The sequence below is a fragment of the Eretmochelys imbricata genome, chromosome 28 (genome assembly GCF_965152235.1).
Source record: "Eretmochelys imbricata isolate rEreImb1 chromosome 28, rEreImb1.hap1, whole genome shotgun sequence".
Lineage (NCBI taxonomy): Eukaryota > Metazoa > Chordata > Testudines > Cheloniidae > Eretmochelys > Eretmochelys imbricata.
Window position 1 is genome coordinate 6,103,753 of NC_135599.1, and position 13,699 is coordinate 6,117,451.

General features: G+C 59.7%; 2 non-coding genes across 2 annotated transcripts; one reads left to right on the plus strand and one right to left on the minus strand.

Moving 5' to 3' along the window:
- Positions 1–4,220: 4,220 nt before the first annotated feature.
- Positions 4,221–4,294, minus strand: TRNAT-CGU (transfer RNA threonine (anticodon CGU)). Its single transcript has one exon. It is a non-coding gene; the product is annotated as a tRNA-Thr (tRNA).
- A 7,684-nt stretch (positions 4,295–11,978) lies between these two features.
- Positions 11,979–12,052, plus strand: TRNAT-UGU (transfer RNA threonine (anticodon UGU)). Its single transcript has one exon. It is a non-coding gene; the product is annotated as a tRNA-Thr (tRNA).
- The last annotated feature ends 1,647 nt before the right edge of the window (positions 12,053–13,699 follow it).

Genomic DNA, 13,699 nt, shown 5'->3' on the forward strand with positions numbered 1-13,699 from the left:
CAGTACCGGTCCCATATAGTCTAGTGGTCAGGATTCCTGGTTTTTCGTGCAGGAGGCCTGGGGTTCAACTCCTGGTGTAGGAACAGAGCAGAGCTTTTGCTCAGAGAGGAGGTAGGCCATGAAAGAAATGGGGAGGGATCCTGTCAGCAGGGGAGTTGGACAGTGCTGGGAGGGGATCCCAGAAGTGGGGCAAAGGTCTGGCTGGAGATCAGGGAAGGATCCCAGCAGGGTGGGAAGTGGGCAGCATGGAGAGCGCAGGACTGGCATGGGGCCTGGCGAGAGCAATTGGGTCCTTCTAAACTCACCAACTGCAGGCTTGGAAGAATTACATATTTGTTGGCAAATGTCAATTTCTCTCGAAACACACAACACAATGACAAAATATTTCCACCAATAATCATCAAAACTGACAGACGGGCAAAGTAAGAAACATGCTGCTTGAGAACGTATCCTAGTCCAATCCTACAGGGTTCCATTATGCCTTAGGTGCCACCATGTGGGTGTTTCATTTCCCTCCTCATTTCCACACAGAGAAACAATTTCCTTTGTGTGGCTCCATGAACAGCAAAATCTTCCTGTGTCTCTCCTCTGAGCCAGGGCATTCAATTCCAGTGAAACCTTCTCTCCGGCAATGGCCATGGCCAGACAGACGGGACGCGGCCACCTTCCCCCCAGCAGTGAGATGTTCCCTCTCCTCTTTCTTCATGCCGCTCTTGTTATTCCATGAATCATCAAGGATGGAATAAAAAGCTGAGTTTCCTCCAGGGTGAGGAAGGAAAGGAGCCACCAACTCCCCCAAAAATCTCAGTGTCCCAGAGAAAACCTGCTATTGGAATCACAGAGGTGCTGGGGGTATGTTGGGGACAGGGACCGTCTGAATTGTCATGGCAGGGAATGGACAATCTACAGCAACTTCATCAACCACAGACACGCTCTCCTCATGCTCCAGCCAGAAGGGAAACGGGAAGGAATTCTTGCGGTTCAGCCATGGACACACTTACACAACCGCACAGCAGTCAGTGTGGGTGTCTTGCCATCCACGGTATAAAACGGAGCCAGTCTGGACTTCTGGTCTTACTCTTAGGCAAGTCGACATTCAACGTGTTGCCCCGGCACAATGGCACTGTGTTAATGAAGATGCTCTAAGGCAATGGAGGTGGTGGAATCTCCTTCCTTGGAGGTTTTTAAGGCCCGGCTTGACAAAGCCCTGGCTGGGATGATTTAGTTGGGGATTGGTCCCTGCTTTGAACGAGATGATCTCCTGAGGTCCCTTCCAACCCTGATCTTCTATGAGTCTACGAATAGGAAAGAGCTATCCTATCCTCGTAGTTCATCAGCCTCCCCAAGAGGTGGTAGCTATGTCAGCGGGAGAATCCATGGCTGTGGGTGTGCAAACTGTGTTGTTTACTAAGGAGGATAGCTCAGTGGTTTGAGCATTGGCCTGCTAAACCCAGGGTTGTGAGTTCAATCCTTGAGGGGGCCGCTTAGGGATCTGGGGCAAAAATTGGGGATTGGTCCTGCTTTGAGCAGGGGGTTGGACTAGATGACTCCTAGAGGTCCCTTCCCACCCTGATATTCTATGATGTATAAAATTTAATCAAACCCCATTTTCAAAACCGCCCATGGTCTGGGAATGGAACAGAAGCTCCCTGAAGCAGGGTCTGTCTTTCACGGTCCTTAAGATCATTGACTGGAACATAGCATCATTTGGGGGGTTTAGCTCAGTGGTCGATTGTTGCACTGTAATTCAAGGGGTCCTGGGTTCAAATCCAAGGACCCCCTCAGAAGACTCTTTCTTAAATGAAAACTTTTTCAAGCATGTTAGTTAATGAGTTACACTGGATGGGGATGCTTGAAATGAATTTAAACACAACATTTCCCTGTGTAAATGCATAAAAACATCGTAAAGTTGTCCATCAGCTGAAATCAGTTCCAGTCCTCTAAGTGTCTAGTTTATGTTTTCATCAGTTAAACAAAGGTATAATATGAATGCACATTTGCAGATTCCTGTTCTTCAGGGGCTATGCTGTGTAGAATCATAAAATATCAGGGTTGGAAGGGACCTCAGGAGGTCATCTAGTCCAACCCCCTGCTCAAAGCAGGACCAATCTCCAATTTTTGCCCCAGATCCCTAAATGGCCCCCTTAAAGATTGAACTCACAACCCTGAGTTTAGCAGGCCAAATGCTCAAACCACTGAGCTATCCCTCCCCACCCCACAGCCAGTTGAGGTTCAAGAGTCTGATGAGCAAAGACACCTTGGTGAGGGAAAAGACACCAGCAACTTGCCTCCTTTACATTCAGGTAACGTCTGGGCCCCCAGAACAAGGCATGAGAAGGAGCCAGTAGCTCTGAGCAAGAATGTAGCCACTAAAATGCTGGCTAGAGTTCCCAGGATTCCCAGAAATGCCACCATCCCCTGTCCACGAATATTCGTAGATGGTGGTGTCTGCAGCAGGGACCACAAATGCAGAGAAAAGCCCTCAAAAGTTCTAAGCTGCCAAGACCCAGACGGTGGTCAAGATCCCACCTAAAATCAAGACAGGAGAGAACAAGGCTAAAGCTAACTCCAAAGCACCCAAAGCCAGGGCTAAGAAGGTGGCACGGAGAAAGAAGTAAAGAGATTTCCATTGGGATGACTCCTGCTCCCCAAATGGCTCTTTATGAGTCCCCATGGACTAGCCAGAGAGATCCAGGTCCTGCAGGACAAACAGCCCCGTGGATAGTATAATGAAGGGGTGGCGGGGGGCGGGGGGCAGGAAGTGTTTCTCTCCCAGAGGAGAAGTGCTGTGTTTTGTGAAACACCTCCCAGGGGAGTGATGCACTCAGAAGGCAGCTGCCCACACCTCCCACATGGGCTCCTTCTCTTTGATCTGCTTCTGCGGTTATTTCAGAACCAGCCCTAGCGGGAGTGTGTCCCTGGGACTTCACCAGCTGTACCATAGGCTGTGTCTGCATCTCAGCTTCGATTAACGCAAGTTTTTAATTGAATCTTATTGTGATACTTTCCCAGTGCTCTGCCTCGTTCTAACATTCTGGAGATAGATTGACTACGGGGAGGAATGGACTAGTTTGTGTGACTTTTGGTAAGTACGTTGCCTTGGTATGTGACTGAAAACAAGACTGGAGGTGGGCAGGTTACAAAAAGAAAATGGCAAAGCTGCTCACATCCGTCATCGAATTATACTCCAGATAGTGATGCTTTTCAAAGGTATAGAGCAATGTGTTAATAAACCATCTTTGGTTCAATAAACAGAGTGGCCGACTCTGGGGCTAGTTTTGAAGTGACTCTGGCTATGAATGCAGTAGAAATCCGGCAACAAGTCTCTCAGGTGGGAAGTTTGTGCAGTCACGTTTATTTAGCTGGTTTCTCCCAGCTTGTTTCTACAAACCCCGTAATCCATCACCTCAGTGTATTTTCCATTCCAGTGTGCGGGTCCAGAAAAGAAACCGAAGAAGACGGCACCGGGCAAACCCGATAAAGGTGCCCTGGGAAAAGGGTTTTGATTTTCATTCGAAAAAGTTTTTAAAGGGAAGCACCTGGATTTGAACGATCAGCCCATTGCTATGCGTGTAAATGCTCCACCACCCAACTATGCTCTCAATAAAGAGCTCGAGAAATAGCTCAGACCAGGGATGGGCTTGAACCTGGGGCTTAAAAAACTTTATATGTATACAAACATTTCAGTGTAAACACCTGGGCTCAGGCTCAGTACCGGACTCTGGGACCCCACAAGCTTGGGAGGGAGTTTCGCAAGTGAAAAAGGTAAAAGGGCAGTGGAGTATTCCCTTGGGCTCAATGGCAGTTTTCCATTGGTCTGTCTGCTCTGGGGCAGGGACAATAACACGTCCCGCTGCATTCCTTATTTCAAAGGGTGGTTTAGGATTTTCATTCTCAGACACGGTGCACAAAGCAGGACTCAACCCTGGGTGTAAACTAAATGAGCTGCCCACAGATTCTAGCAGCTACAATGAGCCATTTGGCGTGACAGCTCAGACCTGCCCCTGTCCCAGAGGGAGGGGGGTCATCTGCAAGGGGGCTGAAACACAGACCTACCAGCTCTTAACACCCAAACTTTCAATAACTCTCTTATCAGTGCCTGTGAGTGTAATTTAAACCATAGGAAAAAGCCATTCTTGGCTAGACCAAAGGCCCGTCTAGTTCTGTGTCTTTGTCTTCTGACAGCAGCCGGTACCAGGTGCCCCAAAAGCCACTCAACAAGGCACCACAGGGAGTCGAACCCAGGATCTCCTGTTTACGAAACAGGTGCTTTAGCCAGCTAAGCCATGGTGCCTGCCCGTCCCTGACTCCCTGCCAGACCCACCTGAGCCTGACAAGCTTTGCTTGTGTTTGACTTCCGCAAAGCAGGGGAGCAGGTGAAGTTTTCCTTGCAAGCTGGGGGTGTGTGAATCCTTGGCCAGGTCCGCATGACAAAGTTCTTTCAGCATCATTCTGTTGCTCAGGCGTGTGAAAAGCACACGACGCTCCCTCGGTCGGCAGCTTTTGGCTGGTGCATACACTGCGATGCCACGTCTGGTGAGAGAACGGCCCTGTTTTGGCGACAGAATAAAACCACCTCGACGAGAGGCCTAGAGCTTTTTGCAGTGCACTTAAAGCAACAACGGGTCAGTGTAGACGCTGCCGGTCATTAGATCACCATTACTGACCTCCGCCGGTATCCCACAATGCCCGCCCTGAACCCGCCTGCCCTGCCTTCCTGCTGCAGAGGCTGGGCCCCCCTCCCGTTTCGTCGCTCCGGGAAGCTCTGACGGCTGAGCCGGCGGCTCTGCTCCGGCAGCCAGGAGCAAATCGCTGCCGTGGGACGCTGCCCCCTCCCGCACTGCGACCACGGAGCAGGGCCGACGGAAGCTTCCTCACAGGGGCCGGGGGGGCCACCCGCATCCAAACTGCGGCACCCCCATAATGCCCCTTTCCCCAAGGACCTGCACTCATGCCACCCCTTCTCCCTCAGGCCCCAACCTTACACCGCTCCTTCCCCCCGAGTCCCCGCCCCAGGCCGTGCCCCTGAGGCCACATCCACAAAACACCTTTTCCCCCCAAGGCTGCACCTTGTCCCCCCCCGTCGTTCGTCCTTACGGCTGGTAAACCGTGGTGGGGCCGTGGCCCTCTACCCCCACGTTCCCGTGCCCCCACACAGAGCCAGGCAGGCGGCAGCAGGTGTGTGTGAGTGTGTGTCTGTGACAGAGACGGCTGGGCTGGGCTGAGCCAGCGAGGGAAGCAGGGGCCGAGGTCGGGGTTGTCCCCCTCCCCCTGCCTCCGTAGTGGGGTGTCCGCCTCCCCCTGCCCCAGGACTGCCGGCTTCCAGCGGCCGTCCGCACGTAGAGGCAGCGTGCCGACACACTCCCCGAAGACACACCCGGTCTCTGCTCACCCTGCGGCTGGAAAGCAGCTGGCAATCGAGTCGGATGCCCGTGGGACAGTGGGCGAGAGCAACCTGCCTCGCGCCATGCGGCACCGGCCCACGAGCCACCGCCAGCCCTTCCCAAAGCTCCCCGCGGCCAGTCGCCCAGTGCGAAGGCGACCCACAGTGCACGGCTCTCTGGGGCGAGGCAAGAGCTGCTAGCCTGGATGCGCTCCGCTGGCACAGGGAGGATTTAATTAACAGACTGCAACTCGAGCCACGTAACTCAGTAGCGGAGACGTAGCCTGAGAGCGAGGCAAGACCGAGCTCCGTTGGCCCGAAGGGCGCTCGGGCACTGAAACAGAAGAGCCACAAGTTCCTCTGCCGTTGACAGGGTTTGAACCTGGGCAGGGAGACCCCCAAGGGATTTCTAGCCCATCACCATAACCACCTGGCCACCGCTTCCTGGCTGATGCAGGTTTCTCACGACTCTCTAGAGCTGTTCTCACTGAGTGATCGTTTGGGGTGGGGGGAGAGAAAACCTTCTGAAGTGATAAACACCCATTTTTTCATGGTCTGTGTGTATAAAAACATCTTCTGTATTTTCCACAGTTTGCATCCGATGAAGTGAGCTGTAGCTCACGAAAGCTCATGCTCAAATAAATTGGTTAGTCTCTAAGGTGCCACGAGTCCTCCTTTTCTTTTTGCGTTTCCAATTGCTTCCTCAGACCAGCGTCCACAACACACTCACTGCTGTGCGGTTGTGTAAGTGTGCCCAGGGCTGAACAGCGAGAATTCCTGCCCGTTTCCCTTCTGGCTGGAGCATGAGGAGAGTGTGTTTGTGGTTAATGACGTTGCTGTAGATTGTTGTCCATTTCCTGCCTCGATAATTCAGACAGTCCCTTTCCCTGTCATATCCCCGGTCCATCAGTGATGGCAATAGCAGGGGGCAGGTTTTCTCTGGGGCACAGAGCTTTGCCAGGGAGTTGGTGGCTCCTTTCTTTCCTCACCCTGGAGGAAACTCAGCTTTTCATTCCATCCTTGATGTGTCATGGAATAACAACAGCAGCATGAAGAAAGAGGACGGCAGGGCAGGTCTCAGGGGAGGGTCAGGGAGGTGCGGGCGGTGGGCAGGGCGGGTCTCAGGGGAGGGTCAGGGAGGTGTGGGCGGTGGGCAGGGCGGGTCTCAGGGGAGGGTCAGGGAGGTGCGGGCGGTGGGCAGGGCGGGTTTCAGGGGAGGGTCAGGGAGGTGCGGGCGGTGGGCAGGGCGGGTCTCAGGGGAGGGTCAGGGAGGTGCGGGCGGTGGGCAGGGCGGGTCTCAGGGGAGGGTCAGGGAGGTGTGGGCGGTGGGCAGGGCAGGTCTCAGGGGACGGTCAGGGAGGTGCGGGCGGTGGGTAGGGCAGGTCTCAGGGGAGAGCCAGGGAGGTGCGGGCGGTGGGCAGGGCGGGTCTCAGGGGAGGGTCAGGGAGGTGCGGGCGGTGGGTATGGCAGGTCTCAGGGGAGGGCCAGGGAGGTGTGGGCGGTGGGCAGGGCGGGTCTCAGGGGAGGGTCAGGGAGGTGCGGGAGGTGGGCAGGGCGGGTCTCAGGGGAGGGCCAGGGAGGTGTGGGCAGTGGGCAGGGCGGGTCTCAGGGGAGGGTCAGGGAGGTGCGGGAGGTGGGCAGGGCGGGTCTCAGGGGAGGACCAGGGAGGTGCGGGCGGTGGGCAGGGCGGGTCTCAGGGGAGGACCAGGGAGGTGCGGGAGGTGGGCAGGGCGGGTCTCAGGGGAAGGTCAGGGAGGTGCGGGCGGTGGGCAGGGCGGGTCTCAGGGGAGGGCCAGGGAGGTGCGGGCGGTGGGCAGGGCGGGTCTCAGTGGAGGGTCAGGGAGGTGCGGGTGGTGGGCAGGGCTGGTCTCAGGGGAGGGTCAGGGAGGTGCGGGTGGTGGGCAGGGCGGGTCTCAGGGGAGGGTCAGGGAGGTGCGGGCGGTGGGCAGGGCGGGTCTCAGGGGAGGGTCAGGGAGGTGCGGGCGGTGGGCAGGGCGGGTCTCAGGGGAGAGCCAGGGAGGTGCGGGCGGTGGGCAGGGCGGGTCTCAGGGGACAGTCAGGGAGGTGCGGGCGGTGGGTAGGGCAGGTCTCAGGGGAGGGCCAGGGAGGTGCGGGCGGTGGGCAGGGCGGGTCTCAGGGGAGGACCAGGGAGGTGCGGGCGGTGGGGAGGGCGGGTCTCAGGGGAGGGTCAGGGAGGTGCGGGCGGTGGGGAGGGCGGGTCTCAGGGGAGGGTCAGGGAGGTGCGGGCGGTGGGGAGGGCGGGTCTCAGGGGAGGACCAGGGAGGTGAGGGAGGTGGGCAGGGCAGGTCTCAGAGGAGGACCAGGGAGGTGCGGGCGGTGGGCAGGGCGGGTCTCAGGGGAGGGCCAGGGAGGTGCGGGCGGTGGGCAGGGCGGGTCTCAGGGGAGGACCAGGGAGGTGCGGGCGGTGGGCAGGGCGGGTCTCAGGGGAGGGTCAGGGAGGTGCGGGCGGTGTGCAGGACGGGTCTCAGGGGAGGACCAGGGCGGTGCGGGTGGTGGGCAGGGTGGGTCTCAGGGGAGGGGGCAGAGAGGTGTGGGAGGTGGGCAGGGCGGGTCTCGGGGAGGGTCAGGGAGGTGCGGGAAGTGGGCAGGGCAGGTCTCAGGGGAGGGCCAGGGAGGTGCGGGCGGTGGGCAGGGTGGGTCTCAGGGGAGGGTCAGGGAGGTGCGGGCGGTGGGCAGGGCGGGTCTCAGGGGAGGACCAGGGAGGTGCGGGCGGTGGGCAGGGCGGGTCTCAGGGGAGGGCCAGGGAGGTGCGGGCGGTGGGCAGGGCAGGTCTCAGGGGAGGGTCAGGGAGGTGCGGGGCGGTGGGCAGGGCGGGTCTCAGTGGACGGTCAGGGAGGTGCGGGCGGTGGGTAGGGCGGGTCTCAGGGGAGGGCCAGGGAGGTGTGGGCGGTGGGTAGGGCAGGTCTCAGGGGAGGGTCAGGGAGGTGCGGGCCGTGGGCAGGGCGGGTCTCAGAGGAGGGTCAGGGAGGTGCGGGCGGTGGGCAGGGCGGGTCTCAGGGGAGGGCCAGGGAGGTGCGGGCGGTGGGCAGGGCGGGTCTCAGGGGAGGACCAGGGAGGTGCGGGCGGTGGGCAGGGCAGGTCTCAGGGGAGGGTCAGGGAGGTGCGGGGCGGTGGGCAGGGCGGGTCTCAGTGGACGGTCAGGGAGGTGCGGGCGGTGGGTAGGGCGGGTCTCAGGGGAGGGTCAGGGAGGTGCGGGCGGTGGGCAGGGCGGGTCTCAGAGGAGGGTCAGGGAGGTGCGGGCGGTGGGCAGGGCAGGTCTCAGAGGAGGGTCAGGGAGGTGCGGGCGGTGGGCAGGGCGGGTCTCAGGGGAGGGCCAGGGAGGTGCGGGCGGTGGGGAGGGCGGGTCTCAGGGGAGGATCAGGGAGGTGCGGGCGGTGGGCAGGGCGGGTCTCAGTGGACGGTCAGGGAGGTGCGGGCGGTGGGTAGGGCGGGTCTCAGGGGAGGGTCAGGGAGGTGCGGGCGGTGGGCAGGGCGGGTCTCAGGGGAGGGTCAGGGAGGTGCGGGCGGTGGGCAGGGCGGGTCTCAGGGGAGGGTCAGGGAGGTGCGGGCGGTGGGCAGGGCAGGTCTCGGGGAGGGCCAGGGAGGTGTGGGCGGTGGGTAGGGCAGGTCTCGGGGAGGGTCAGGGAGGTGCGGGCGGTGGGTAGGGCGGGTCTCAGGGGAGGGTCAGGGAGGTGCGGGTGGTGGGCAGGGCGGGTCTCAGGGGAGGGTCAGGGAGGTGTGGGCGGTGGGCAGGGCGGGTCTCAGGGGAGGACCAGGGAGGTGCGGGCGGTGGGCAGGGCGGGTCTCAGGGGAGGACCAGGGAGGTGCGGGAGGTGGGCAGGGCGGGTCTCAGGGGAGGGTCAGGGAGGTGCGGGCGGTGGGTAGGGCAGGTCTCAGGGGAAGGTCAGGGAGGTGCGGGCGGTGGGCAGGGCGGGTCTCAGAGGAGGGTCAGGGAGGTGTGGGCGGTGGGCAGGGCAGGTCTCGGGGAGGGTCAGGGAGGTGCGGGCGGTGGGCAGGGCGGGTCTCAGGGGAGGGTCAGGGAGGTGTGGGCGGTGGGCAGGGCAGGTCTCGGGGAGGGTCAGGGAGGTGAGGGAGGTGGGCAGGGCGGGTCTCAGGGGAGGGTCAGGGAGGTGTGGGTGGTGGGCAGGGTGGGTCTCAGGGGAGGGTCAGGGAGGTGCGGGCGGTGGGCAGGGCGGGTCTCAGGGGAGGGTCAGGGAGGTGCGGGCGGTGGGTATGGCAGGTCTCAGGGGAGGGCCAGGGAGGTGCGGGCGGTGGGCAGGGCGGGTCTCAGGGGAGGGTCAGGGAGGTGCGGGTGGTGGGCAGGGCGGGTCTCAGGGGAGGGTCAGGGAGGTGTGGGCGGTGGGCAGGGCGGGTCTCAGGGGAGGGTCAGGGAGGTGCGGGCGGTGGGCAGGGCGGGTCTCAGGGGAGGGTCAGGGAGGTGCGGGCGGTGGGTATGGCAGGTCTCAGGGGAGGGCCAGGGAGGTGCGGGCGGTGGGCAGGGCGGGTCTCAGGGGAGGACCAGGGAGGTGCGGGAGGTGGGTAGGGCAGGTCTCGGGGAGGGCCAGGGAGGTGCGGGCGGTGGGCAGGGCGGGTCTCAGAGGAGGGTCAGGGAGGTGTGGGCGGTGGGCAGGGCGGGTCTCAGGGGAGGGTCAGGGAGGTGCGGGCGGTGGGCAGGGCGGGTCTCAGGGGAGGGTCAGGGAGGTGCGGGAGGTGGGCAGGGCGGGTCTCAGGGGAGGACCAGGGAGGTGTGGGCGGTGGGTAGGGCAGGTCTCGGGGAGGGTCAGGGAGGTGTGGGCGGTGGGCAGGGCGGGTCTCAGGGGAGGGTCAGGGAGGTGCGGGCGGTGGGTAGGGCAGGTCTCAGTGGACGGTCAGGGAGGTGTGGGCGGTGGGTAGGGCGGGTCTCAGGGGAGGGTCAGGGAGGTGCGGGCGGTGGGCAGGGCGGGTCTCAGGGGAGGGTCAGGGAGGTGCGGGAGGTGGGCAGGGCGGGTCTCAGGGGAGGACCAGGGAGGTGTGGGCGGTGGGTAGGGCAGGTCTCGGGGAGGGTCAGGGAGGTGTGGGCGGTGGGCAGGGCGGGTCTCAGGGGAGGGTCAGGGAGGTGCGGGCGGTGGGTAGGGCAGGTCTCAGTGGACGGTCAGGGAGGTGTGGGCGGTGGGTAGGGCGGGTCTCAGGGGAGGGTCAGGGAGGTGCGGGCGGTGGGCAGGGCAGGTCGCGGGGGGGGACAGAGAAGTGTGAACAGTGGGCAGACCTTGGGGTAGGGGGCGGAGAGGAATGAGCGGCAGGCGAGGAGGCCTCAGGGGAGGAGAAGAGCGAGGGAAAGGTGGACCAGCCGGCCTCAGCGAAAGAGGCAGAGCGGGGGTGGGAAGTGGCCAAATGGGAGTGAGGGCAGAGCAGAGGTGGGGCCTCAGAGGGAGGAGAGTGAGCCATGCGGGGTGCTGTGCGGGGGGGCAGCCCCACGGTCCCGGCACCAATGGCCCCCCACTTCTAGGGAGCTTCCACTGCTCATGCCCAGCCTCCCCAAAGGCAAGAGTCACGGGCCACCTCTTCTCTGGGTCTTCACTAGCCAAGCAGCACCCCAAGCCGTGTTGATGGGAGAAGCCCTCCTGCCCCTGGGTTAGGTTGATATCACTGCATTGCTCGGGAGGGGGAGGGAGGGGTAAATTTTTACACTCCTGACCCGGCGTCCCCGGGCGATGCTCTGGACCTGCTCCCCGCAAAGCCAGGCAGGACTCTGGGGCAGTCTCCTCTCGGGGAGCAGCCTGTCTGCAGGACACACAGCTCCCCCGGCTCCACCTTCCTGGGTCTGACCTCGGAGCATCCAGCCTCCTCTGCCTCTCCGTGCGCTTCCCACAGCGAGTACACCCAGGCGGGTCCTGGGGGGGGCAGAGGGTCCTGCCCCCCAACTCCGCAGTCAGACGGGACTCTCAGCCAGCCAGTAACACAGAAGGTTTATTAGACGACAGGAACATGGTCTAAAACAGAGCTTGTAGGTGCAGAGAACAGGACCCCTCAGCTGGGTCCATTTTAGGGGGGGCAGTGAGCCAGACAACCCCGTCTGCCGTTCACTCCATGTCTCCAACCATCCCCAAACTGAAACTCCCTCCAGCCCCTCCTCCCCTGGGCTTTGTTCCTTTCCGGGGCCAGGAGGTCACCCGATTCCTTTGTTCTCCAACCCTTTAGCTCTCACCTTGCAGGGGGGAAGGGCCCAGGCCATCCGTGGCCAGGAAACAGGGTGTTGGCCATTCTCTGTGTCCAGACCCCTGCACACACCTGCCCTCTAGGGCTCTGTAACGATCATACACCCTTACCCCACCCCCTAGAGACTTAAGAACTGCCTAGGGGAAACTGAGGCACCCCCACACTATTCAGAGGAAACATTAAGAACAGTCCCACTTCGTCACAACTCCTAAGTATTGTACCTACACTGACTTAATTTTGTAGCGTAGACCTGTCTAAAGAATCACACACAAAACTTGGGAGCAAAAGTTCACCTGCTCCATTGTTTTACAGAATCCAAACACAAGCAACGCTTGTCCAGCCGTGGTGGGGGTGGACAGGGAGTCAGGTGTGGGCAGACACCATACGTTAGCCAGAGACGGGCACCATGGCTTAGCTGGCTAAAGCACCTGTCTTGTAAACAGGAGATCCTGGGTTCAATTCCCAGTGGTGCCTTGTTGAGTGGCTTTTGGGGCACCTGGTATTGGCTGCTGTCAGAAGACAAGATACAGAGATAGGTGGACCTTTGGTCTAGCCCAGTGATGCTGGTTTTGCTGTTTAAATTACACGCACAGGCACTGATGATAGAGTGACTGAAAGTTTGGGTGTTAAGAGCTGATAGGTCAGTGGTGCAGTCCCCTCGCAGATGACCCCCTCCCTCTGGGACAGGGGCAGGTCCGAGCTCTCACACCAAGTGGCTCATTGGGGCTGCCAGAATCTGTGGGCGGCTCACTCAGTTTACGCCGAGGGTTGAGTCCTGCTTTGTGCACCATGTCTGAGAATGAAAAATCCTAAACCTCCCTTTGAAATAATGAATGCAGCAGGATGTGTTTTTTGTCCCTGCCCCAAAGCAGACAGAAAAATGGAGAAATGTCATTGGGTCCAGGGGAATACTTCACTGCGGTTTTACCATTTCCACTTGCTAAACTCCCTCGCAACCTTCTGGGCTCCTAGAGCAGGGTCCTGAGCCTGAGCCGAGACATGTACCCTGCTACTTTACAGCCCAAGCCGCTGTCCTGGATTAATGTGATATCTGCACCCCAGTTTTGAGCCCCACAGCTTGAGCTCCAGAAGCCCACGTCAGCTGACCCAGGCCAGCCCTGCTGCCATCTTTATCCCGGGAGAGAGGGACTCTACGGGGACGTCTCCATTGCAATGTCAGCCCAGGGGTGGCAGGCTGTGCTCAAAGCAGCACCCTGGAAGCCCCATAGTCACCACTCTCATAGAATTAAGGTGTGGTTTGTACAGAGTCGGCCTGGTGAGCTATCATTGTAAAAGTCGTGATCTGTTGAAGGCTAATACCTGGGTGGATGGTGTGTGCTAGGCTTGTCTGGGAAGTGGTGGAGTTTTGCTCTGGGTGCGTTTTTAATACGAAGTGTAAGGAGGGTCTGAATGACCTCCCCCCTCACATCTAGTGATGAGCTGGGGGAAAGACTTCAGGAACAGACCATGTTTACATAGACAGGCCTCCTCTGCCTAGGTATGCAGCAAGTATCCTTTGTACAAAACAAACAAACAAAATATAAAGGTAATTCTTCGGTTTTCCTGCAGTCAGGCAAAAAAATGTGAAAAGAAAGGGGCATTTTTAAGCAATCATCTGTCCCCACCCAGGGGATGGGGAATGTTTATTTTGTTTTTCAGACACTTTCTGGTCAAGCTGGCGCCAGTGGAAGAAAACCCAGAACGCCGTGGGTCCCCTGTCGCAACAAAACATTGTGTTCTGTGTTTGTCTTGTTGTTCCTGTTATTTTGGTGGATACTGTAAATTCTTCAGGCGTGACACCCCCTTTTAATTGGGCATGTCATGCTGCCCCTTTCGGGGCCAAGGGAAAATGTACCCTAATTCAACCTCTTCCACCCTCTACTCCGCCACCTCCCTCCAAATTGCCTCTGACACCCCCATCCCCACGGTGGCCTACCCCCATCTAGAGACCTGTGGTTCTTAATGCAACTGGTTTACAAATGACTATCGCTCTGTTCCCCACTCACTGGTCTCTCAGTACAAGATTTCCTAACTGTTCTCAGGTTTCAGAGTATGCATCCGATGAAGTGAGCTGTAGCTCACGAAAGCTCATGCTCAAATAAATTGGTTAGTCTCTAAGGT